This window comes from Lygodium microphyllum, chromosome 13 (genome assembly GCF_053477565.2).
Source record: "Lygodium microphyllum isolate KBCC chromosome 13, Lygodium_microphyllum_v1.1.10, whole genome shotgun sequence".
Lineage (NCBI taxonomy): Eukaryota > Viridiplantae > Streptophyta > Polypodiopsida > Schizaeales > Lygodiaceae > Lygodium > Lygodium microphyllum.
The window spans coordinates 130,084,690-130,094,617 of NC_141147.1; positions in this window are offsets into that span (position 1 = coordinate 130,084,690).

Here is a 9,928-nt window from a genome sequence, read left to right on the forward strand (position 1 = left end):
TACATGACCAAGAAGAAAGTTATATATAGTTCTATCCAACCTCTAAAAGAACATATCACTATGAAGGCTAGGAATAAGGAAAAATGCCTTGCTAAGGGTATATGTACTCTTTCTTTTGTTCTGCAAATGATGAAATCGAAAAGCTTTAAATATGTTGTATGTTTCAAAGATTAAGAGAATTTTGTTATCAATTTCTTTCATAGTTGATCTTGGCCATGAAGTGATATTCACTAAGAAAAATGCAACAAATTCTCAATGGTACTAGCAAAGTCATTGGCAAATGAGAAAGAAGGAACAACCTACATGAGCTAAGTGCTCTTATAGCCACTATTGGAGTGGGCATAAGCAAACTTTGGCATGAAGGAGATGTATAAGGTATGGTCAGTCACCTACCTATAATAACTAAAATGAAGAAACCATGTGAATCTTGTACGATGGGCACACCATTTCCATAAGAAAGCAAGAATAGAACAAAGGCTCCTCTAGAGTGAGGGTATGCTCACTTGTGTGGTAAGATATCTACACAAGTCTTAGGCCGATCTTCTTATTTCATGTTGATCATAAACAATTACAGTAGAAAGATATGGGTGTTATTTCTTTGTGATAAGGCTCAAGCTTTTTGTAAGTTTAAAGAATAGTGAAAACTTATTGAGAATGAAATAGGAAAAAGTGTGAAGTGAAAGGTGAGAAGGATTAAAGCTTGCTTGGAAGTGAGCTATGGCAGAGAGCAATCCTCTCTTTCTCTCTCTCTCTCTCTCTTTTAAGTTAAAACCCCCTCCCCTCTCCCTCACTTATAATCTCTCTCTTTCTTTTCCCCCTCCCCTTTCTAATTAAATTCCTCCCCCCTCCCTCCTCTCTCTTTCAAACTTTTCTTTAAATTAAATATTTTTAAAAGCTTTTTTAATTTAAAGTTTTTTAGACATAGTTTTTCACACACTTTGAGAAGAAGAAGAAAAAGAAGAAGAAAGAGATGGAGAGGGGAGGGGAAAGAGAAATCAGAATAGTCTTTTTTCAATTAAACTTTTTTTGATATAGTTTTTTTTGAAAGAGAGAGAGAGAGCCCGCAGGTACATGACATACATCTTGTAACAGAAAAGTACTACCAGTAGAGAACTGTAGTCGTACACCCCCAATACCAACAATAGCAAGTGACCTGTCATCACCCAAGCGAACTAAACCAGAGACAGTGTGGTAGGAGTGGAACCGCTCACGGCATGGTGTAACATGAAATGAAGCACCAGAATCCAAAAGCCATCACTATGCATGCATAGAGTGAATATCGGTCAATGGCATAACATCACAAGAACTAGCTGCAAATATGTACTCCCCATCGGAGTCATTAGTCTGCATGACATTTATCTCCTCAATTTTCACACTGTATTTCGTATGTATAATGCTACAATCAGAGGACTTTTCCTCTTGTACTTTGTCTTTTCCCTTCTCTTTGCGCTTCTCATTGCACAACTCATGACACTGTGGGTGTATATGACACTTCTTGCCGCAATGATGATATGTCACATTAGCATTTCTCCCACAAGACTTGCTACGCAACTTACCATGCAACTTAGACCTAGACTTTTGCGAGTCTCTGCCACAGCCATTCCCACAGTCATTCTTGCCATTACCATCTCTACCTCTAATAGTCAAAGCATGCGACGACACACGAGAGGCATCCAAGTTCTTACAGTTGATCGAAGAGCACTCTCTACATCAGGCAAGTTCAAAATAGTAGCAGGAGCACATAAGGCAGTGGGGAATACATCCCATGACTCACTTAGAGTCCCAAGCAAAAACAATGGAGTAACCTCATCATTAAAGATAATACTCTATGAAGTCAAGTTCTTGAGAATAGCATGGAACTGGCTCAAATGAGCAGACACTGTCATATTCTCCTTCATGCACAGGTCCATAAGCTGCTTCAACTAATACATCTGACTTGCTAGACTTTTCTTGTCATAGAGGCTCTTAATTTTATCCCAAAGCTACCAAGCACTCTATGCTTCCTCGACCACATTGTAATGTACATGTTCAGTGAGAGACAAGATGAGGGTGGACTTGCATAACTCATCAAGCTCATCCCATTCGTCATCAGTCATAGTTTTAGGCTGCTCGCCATGCATCCTTAGTGGCTCTATCTACGATTTCTGCACCAATGCCTACTAAACTTGGCTCTTCCAATAAACATAATTCGTACCATCAAGCTTAGTGATGTCGAAGATAGCACTGTCAATGGAAGAAGAACCCATAACGCAGTCCAAAACAGTGCAGATAGTTCAAAACTGCTTGTTGTTTTCTACTGTAAACAACTAAAATACCACTAAAACCAAGGCAAAATGACCATGAACTGATAGCTAATGATGTTGCCCACCAAGTACCATCAAAAGTACATAAAATCAAGATGATTCAGCATGAAAATTCCACATTATTCCATGCATAACTACTTATTGTAATAAATTACAGCTAGGTACAATGAGAGCAAACGGTAGGCAAAATTAATGCACCAAGTCAACCACTGACTTTCAAAGCATAACCAGCATCAAGCGGGCATAAATCAGCATATGACAGTCATACGGACATCGAGAAAACACCAAGCATGTCAAACAAATCCATTAGTAAGCCAGCACACCCTTTGTGTAATAGGGTAAAGTGTACACAATACTGGCAAGACCTGACACAAAGAGGTGTATGCTCATAGAGTGCAAAGCCCAAATTAGCCCAAGTACATGTATGCGGGCCACGGCATATCAACCATGCAACATCCAAGTGAAGAAGATCCCATTCTCAGAAGAGTCAAAGCTCAATAGCATAAACCACCTGCTCAATGTTTGTCAAACATCCAATGATGCTCCCACTAGCACAAAAGCCATATGGATCAAGCTAAGAAGCTCAAGAAAGACATATGAGAGCACCAATTACAAAAGGTCCAAGACCAGACATCAATAAGACATCATGAGCATAGGCTTTGTAGCCTCCAATTAGAGCATCCATAGACATCAACTGTATCCCAAATACAACTCCGGCAAGCCAAGAAATATCCCAAGTTAGTTCCGGGAAGCCAGATGCAAGCCAAGAAAAGGCACTAGTAGCAATCGGCTCCAAATAATGTAACTAGCATGTAGTAGTGGCATAGGCCAAGCATGTCAAGACCGGTGAGACATAGGTAACATACATGCCATATATACATCCAAGACGGAGCATCAAATGCATTCCAAAGCTGAGCTCAAGCTCAAATGAAGATCCGGACCAAAGATAAGCTCGATGTCGTATCCCGAAGGTCAATACTTCATTGCATATCCCAAAGACATAGCCCAAAACCAATAGGCATAACCAAACTAGAGGTAAAAAAACCAGTCAACCAAGGTAGCATAAATATCAACCAACAACAAAGTGTTCGCATCCAAATCAAGGCTCAATAGCTCTCAAATAGCATATCTAGGCATAAACCATGATGATCAAGCATCAATACATCCAATAGGACACCCGAATGTCAACAAAGAGCATTATGCATAAGCCGTCCCTGATAAAACCTTCCTTCCCAAACAATGTACGACAATAAATCCCTACATAAATCAAGCTATTGAATCTCAAACCAAGTCCCAAAGCATCTCAAAACATTGGGTGAACATGCTCAAAGCATTTGGGCATGAAATACCAAGCCTCAGGAGCACCATATAAGCTAAGACCATGACATTTTCTTGTTGTAAATGAACTCAAATCTGTTGTAGAAAATTCTATGATCAGAATTTGGCAGATTTGGTATCGCCATCACGTCCGGAGCGTGTCAAAACCCCAATTTAGACTCTTACCTTGCCTAAATCGGGTTTCGAATGCCCGAGATATGAGAAAAAATAGGATTTTTGAGCCAGATTTTGAAACAAGCGCAAAAAAACGTGAGCTGCTATTGTGGGGCCTGCTGGTTATGCTAAGGATAAGGGGGCAAATGGGCACATATAATGTGCCCAATGAAGCCAAGGAACACTTGCAAAGAGCCTATGAGAGCCGGGTAGAGGCGGGAGATGAAATCTTACATTGGGGGGAAGAAGCCATGGTTGGCATTGAAGCTCCAAGCTCTAGGTCTTCAATCTGGGATGAAGTAATGCCACGCCCAGCTCCATGATCAAGCTCTGATCCAAAGTTCTGATAGCAATTGAAAGGTGAGAAGGATCGAAGCTTGCTTGGAAGTGAGCTATGGCTGAGAGCAAGAGCAAGAAGAGAGAGAGACACAAATGGGAACTCCAACAGTCACAATGTGTGACCGGGCCTTCCTTTATTCAAACTGTTCCTCAAAGAATAAAGAGTAAAGTGACAGTGACGGGCACCCGCCACCTACAGTGTGCAGTGGTGGGGGTAGTGTTAGTGTAGTAATACACGGGCGGCTAGGTAAAGGCGCCTTTACCCCTACATGAAGAAATATAGAACACATGATGGTGGCGAGTTTGACTCAAAAGAGTTTGAAGACTTTTGTAACAACAAAGGGATCAAACATCAATCACTCCATCTAAAGAAAACACTTGATTATAGCCTTTTATGCAATAAATGTTTATTGATTTGAATGGTACGTGAGGGTAAAACCTAGACCACATGACAAACTCCTGCTAAACCTCATTTCTCACATTAATTGCAAAAGGATGATAGACTAATATAGATGTGGGATTAAACATAAATTTAAGAGAACATACGTGAAATGTGTAAGAGGGGTTGCAAGTCACTCAAATGCCCACCTATCAAGCCACTTGCCAATGATCCAAGTGCCAAATTTTTAAAGGCCCCAAATGAGGAGAAGCCATGATGGGTACCATGCATTAGCAATGTAAAAATTACATGGCACAATAGACAGAATCTAAGCAAGGAGTAGAGAATACACAACAAATATGAGAATAACATTTTTTTAGTTACAATCAAATTAATACAAAGATGGCTCTATCCACCTATGGACTTTCACTATAAAGCTTAGATGGCAATCCAAACAAATGATAGTAGGCAAAGAGCTTAAAGCCAACTGGAAGAACTCTAACTAGGCAAAAGATAGATTGATGATGGCTTGGGAGGGGTCTTCCTTTTATGCCTAGAAAGGTAGTCTAGTCAAACTGTCCAACCATATTATAAACCTTCCCTAGTCGGCCAAGGAATATTCCCTTTACCTTGACCCCAAATAGGAGTCCATGATAACTCCCACACTCCACAACTCAATGCAATGTGCCTTGAGTTGCTACCAACTTAATGACTCTATCTAACTCAAAGGCTAGTTCTATAAAGGTCATCTTTTTTCCTTCCAATCATATAGATCTCATTTGATATACAAGCCAAGACCCAACCAATGTTGGGGCTCACACATCACTTCTTCTGATAATGGGGGCCTTACAACCTAGAGCACCATGGATCATTGGTAATATCCTATGAGGGTGTAGCATCGAGCATATCTAGTATCCCTCCTCAATGTTCACTCATAAAAGTGAATTACATCCAGAGCCCAATGTCGAGTCTTTGATGATGAATTCCAAGAAAATCCTTCGTAAGAGCTTTGGTGAAGACATATTCTCCATTCTCCTCTGTTGGAGAATAGACAAGCTCTATTATCCCATCCTCTATCAAACCATGCACATACTGATATTGGATTTCAATATATTTGGTGCATGCATGAAACACTAGATTTTTGGCTATGGCAATGCAACTCTGATTGTCACATCTTAGCACTGTTGGCTCTTCATCATGCACTTCCATATGCCATAGGATCCTCCTTAACCATACTACTTCACATGCAAAAAATAAAAATAAAAATATTATACTATGCTTTGGTAGAAGACAATGCCACTATTGCTTGCTTCTTGCTAATCCAAGAGAAGATTCTTGAACCTAAAGAGAAGTAATATCCAAAAACTTTTCCTAGAATCATTGTCACATTCCTAGTTTGAGTCACAATTCTCCATAAGAGAACTTCCAAAATTGTATGTGATACCATAGTCAAGAGTTTCCTTTAAGAGAACTTCCAGAATTGATGTGATACCATAGTCTGAGTCACAATTCCCCACAAGAGAACTTCCCAAATTGTATATGATACCATAGTCAAGAGTTTCCTTCAAGTATCATCCGAGCACGAATATCCTAACTTTCCAATGACTTTCTCATGGTTAGTTTGAGAACCTGCTCAAAACACCAACAACAAAACTAATATCTAGCCTAGTGTTGCACAAATAGATGAGACTTCTAGCCAACCTCATGTACCTCCCAATTTCTAATAGTCCTAATGTATCCTCAATGGATAACTTCCAGCTATCTCCTTGTACTCGGTCATGACAAATGCTTTCAAGATCTCCCATGCATACTGAAAGGATTCAATTTAGATATGCAATGAAGGGGAGATGGCAAACGATATGGTTCTTCTTGTATACTTTTGACTTTAAGACACTTTACACACATCCTCTTTTCCACTTTAATTCAACCATGGGATATGACCTGACCTATGTTCTATTTCTCAACACTTCCCCTCAAGCTTAGAATGAGCTTGCAAATATAACACCCCAAGTGCACTTTCAAAAGTAAAACTTATCTTTAATCAAAATTTTGGTAAAAATATTCGCAAATTGGTCATTGGTTTTGATGTGTACCAAGCCTATCTCTCCATCATGACTTTCTCTTTGATGAAATGATAGTGTACTTCAATATGTTTTGTTTTTGCATGGTAGACTGGGTCCTTTGCAAGCATAACATTGCTGATGTTATCACAATAGATGATAACTCTACCATCTATCTTGATCCCCATCTCACATAGATGTAGTCTCAGCCTTTCTACTCATATGCTACCAATGCTATTCCTCTATACTTTGCTTTTGTACTTGACAAAGAAAGTGTAGGTTGCTTCATGTTGCTCCAACTTACCATAGCTGAACCAAATAAAAAATGATGACCACTAGTGGATCTCCTATCCATAATATTTCGCACCCAATTTTCATTTGTGTATCTAAATGATGCAGACTCGATCCCTTTCTCATATAACAAGCCATAGCTAACTATCTTCTTAATGTACCTTAACACATCATTACATCCAAGTGTGACTTGAATGGCTTTTGCATAAATTGGTTGAACACCCCAAATGAATAGCTCAAGTCCAGTCTCATTATAGTTAAGTAGATCATGCTACCACAACTGAACATAGTAACATTCTTAACATACTATCCATCATCAATTATCTTTATGTTTTGATCTAGTGGTGCATCAACTGGCTTACATATTGTCATCCCATACTTCCCTAACATCTCCAATGAAAATTGAATTTGCACTAACCAAATTCCATGTGGAGTATCAATCACTTCAATGCCCAGAAAGAACCTCAATAGTCCAAGATCTTTGATGTCAAACTCCTTATGCAACCCATGCTTTACGTTAGCAATATCTCTTTCAAGAGTACTTTTTATGGTAAGAGCATGAACATAAATTAATAACAACCACCATTCCATCCTCCATGTGTCTAACATGAAGTGAGTAATCAGCCATGTTTTGTTGAAACCCCATGCTACATAGAAATTTATTGATCCTCTCACCCCAAGCTCTAGGTGCATGTTTTAACCCATACACTGCCTTCCTTAGCTTACATACATAATACGGATACTTAGGGTGCACATAACCTTTAGGTTATTCCATATATAGTTCCTCTTCCAATGTTCCATTCAAAAAAGCATTCTTGAGTTCCATTTGATCTAAATTCCAACCATAAATCGAAGCCAAGCTAATCATTGATCTCACTATACTCATCTTTGCGATTGGATTGAATGTCTCCTCATAATCTAATCCATATATATGTGCATAAATGTTTGCAACCAATCTTTATTTGTATCTCTCCAATGTACCATCCAACTTGCACTTAACCATATAAAACAAGTTGCAGCCAATTGCTTTCTTGCCATAAGAAAACTTTACTAGATCCGAAGTCTTGTTCTTGGTCAAAGCATCCATTTTCTTATCCATGGCTTCCTTCTAATCTTTGCTTTCAATATTTCTTCAAAGCAAGTAGGCTCTACATGTTGCACATAAGATACCATGTAAGCATAATGCATCTTCATAAAGTCATTATATGTCAAGTTGTCAATTGGATATCTACCTTACTCTTTTTTATCTTCTTAATTGAGGTGCACTAGACGATGTCTCAACTATTCTTGCATGTGGTGGTTCATACTTCCCTACACTCTTCATGCTTTGAGTTCTAACATGAGGTATCCCAAACTCATCGTCCATAGACTCATTCTCTTAATTCTCACCCATAGGCTTCTTTCCTTGTGCTATTTTTGTCTTATTTTGTGCACTCATAAACTTGCCACTCCATAATCTAGAACTCCCACTACTTTCTTCATGGACTTGAGGAGTAGACATGTCCTCAATATGATAATTTATTTGACTATTGTTTGCAGTAATTTTCCTTATAGCATGAGGCATACATCATGACTCAGATTCACCAAGTCTTACATCCCTGCTTATGTAGACCTCTCTAATGACAATATCATAGCATTTATAACCCTTCTTCTCATTTGGTAACCAAGGAAAATACATTTGACAACATTGTATTTCATTTGACTCCTCAAATCACCAAGAACATGAGCATAGCATACTCAACCAAACACCCTGAAATATGCAACTGTAGATATTCTTCCATACATCATCTCATTGGACAACCTTTGATTCCATTTTCCTCCTCAAATAATCAAAAACATGAACATAGTATACTCAACCAAACATCTCTTAATCCTACGATCTCTTAGGTAGTTATAGAAAACTCATTTGACAGGTGTACTACCTCCATTATCCAATCTCAAGCACTTTATGTAAGTTTCAAACTACTCTGTCATAGCTTTGAATTCCAAAAACTTTTCAAAAGCCTCACTTTTATGTTGCAAGAAGTAAACTCATGTCATCCTACTATAATCATTAATGAATGTAATGTAAAACCTACATCTCCCACTCAAGGAAATATTCTAACAAGGACACCATATATTCGAATGTACCATTTCCAAATGGATATGTGATAATTCTCCCCCTCTTTAGAAATGGGAGTCTAGACGGCTTGCCAAAATTGACATGCTTCACATACATAATCATAGTAGACATAGCCAAACTATTGGAGACCACGGAAAACCTATCTAGACTACATTTGTTTCAAACTTTGAAAGTTAACATACCCAATTCTTCTATGCGATAACTCAACTTCCTTGTCTTATCCATGACCAATCTCCACATACAAAGAACTTTGTATGACATGAGTACTAGTATCCAATGCAAAGCACATGTCCTTTTGGCCATGAGCAATCAAACTACCAAGTTTTCCATTTCTAAACTTTTCAATGAAGCAACCATATTTATTGAATGTTACTTGCAACCCTTTATCAACCATATTTATTGAATCTTACTTGCAACCCTTGATCAACCAATTGAAGCCAAATTCTTAGTGATGGTAGACACATAGAAAACATGCCCAAGCATATTCTCTCTCTCTCATTTCTAGTCACTAATGGGACACTACTGATGTGAGTAACCTTATGTAAGATATCATATCATGTAGCTACATACTCCTCACATTACATTTTTTTCCTTCCTATCAAAACATTCTACATTTTGTGCCATATGGTTTGTAGCTCTTGAATCCAAAGCCCAATCATCCTCTCTAGGGGGGATATGTCATGATACCAAGTACATGCTTCATAGCAAAAAGATGACCTCTTGGTAATGAAGCACCTCTAGAAACATAGCATATGCCTCCATAACCATCTGCATAATGACCATATTGTGTCCTTCCATGACCTCTAGATGTAGCATTCTTCTTATGGTAGCATTCCTTCTCAAAATGACCAAATTGTCTGTAGCAATGATGACTGCACCATCTCTATGAGGACTAGACCATTCTCTACTTCTGGAATAGGATCTCCCCTTGCCTCTAGGCATA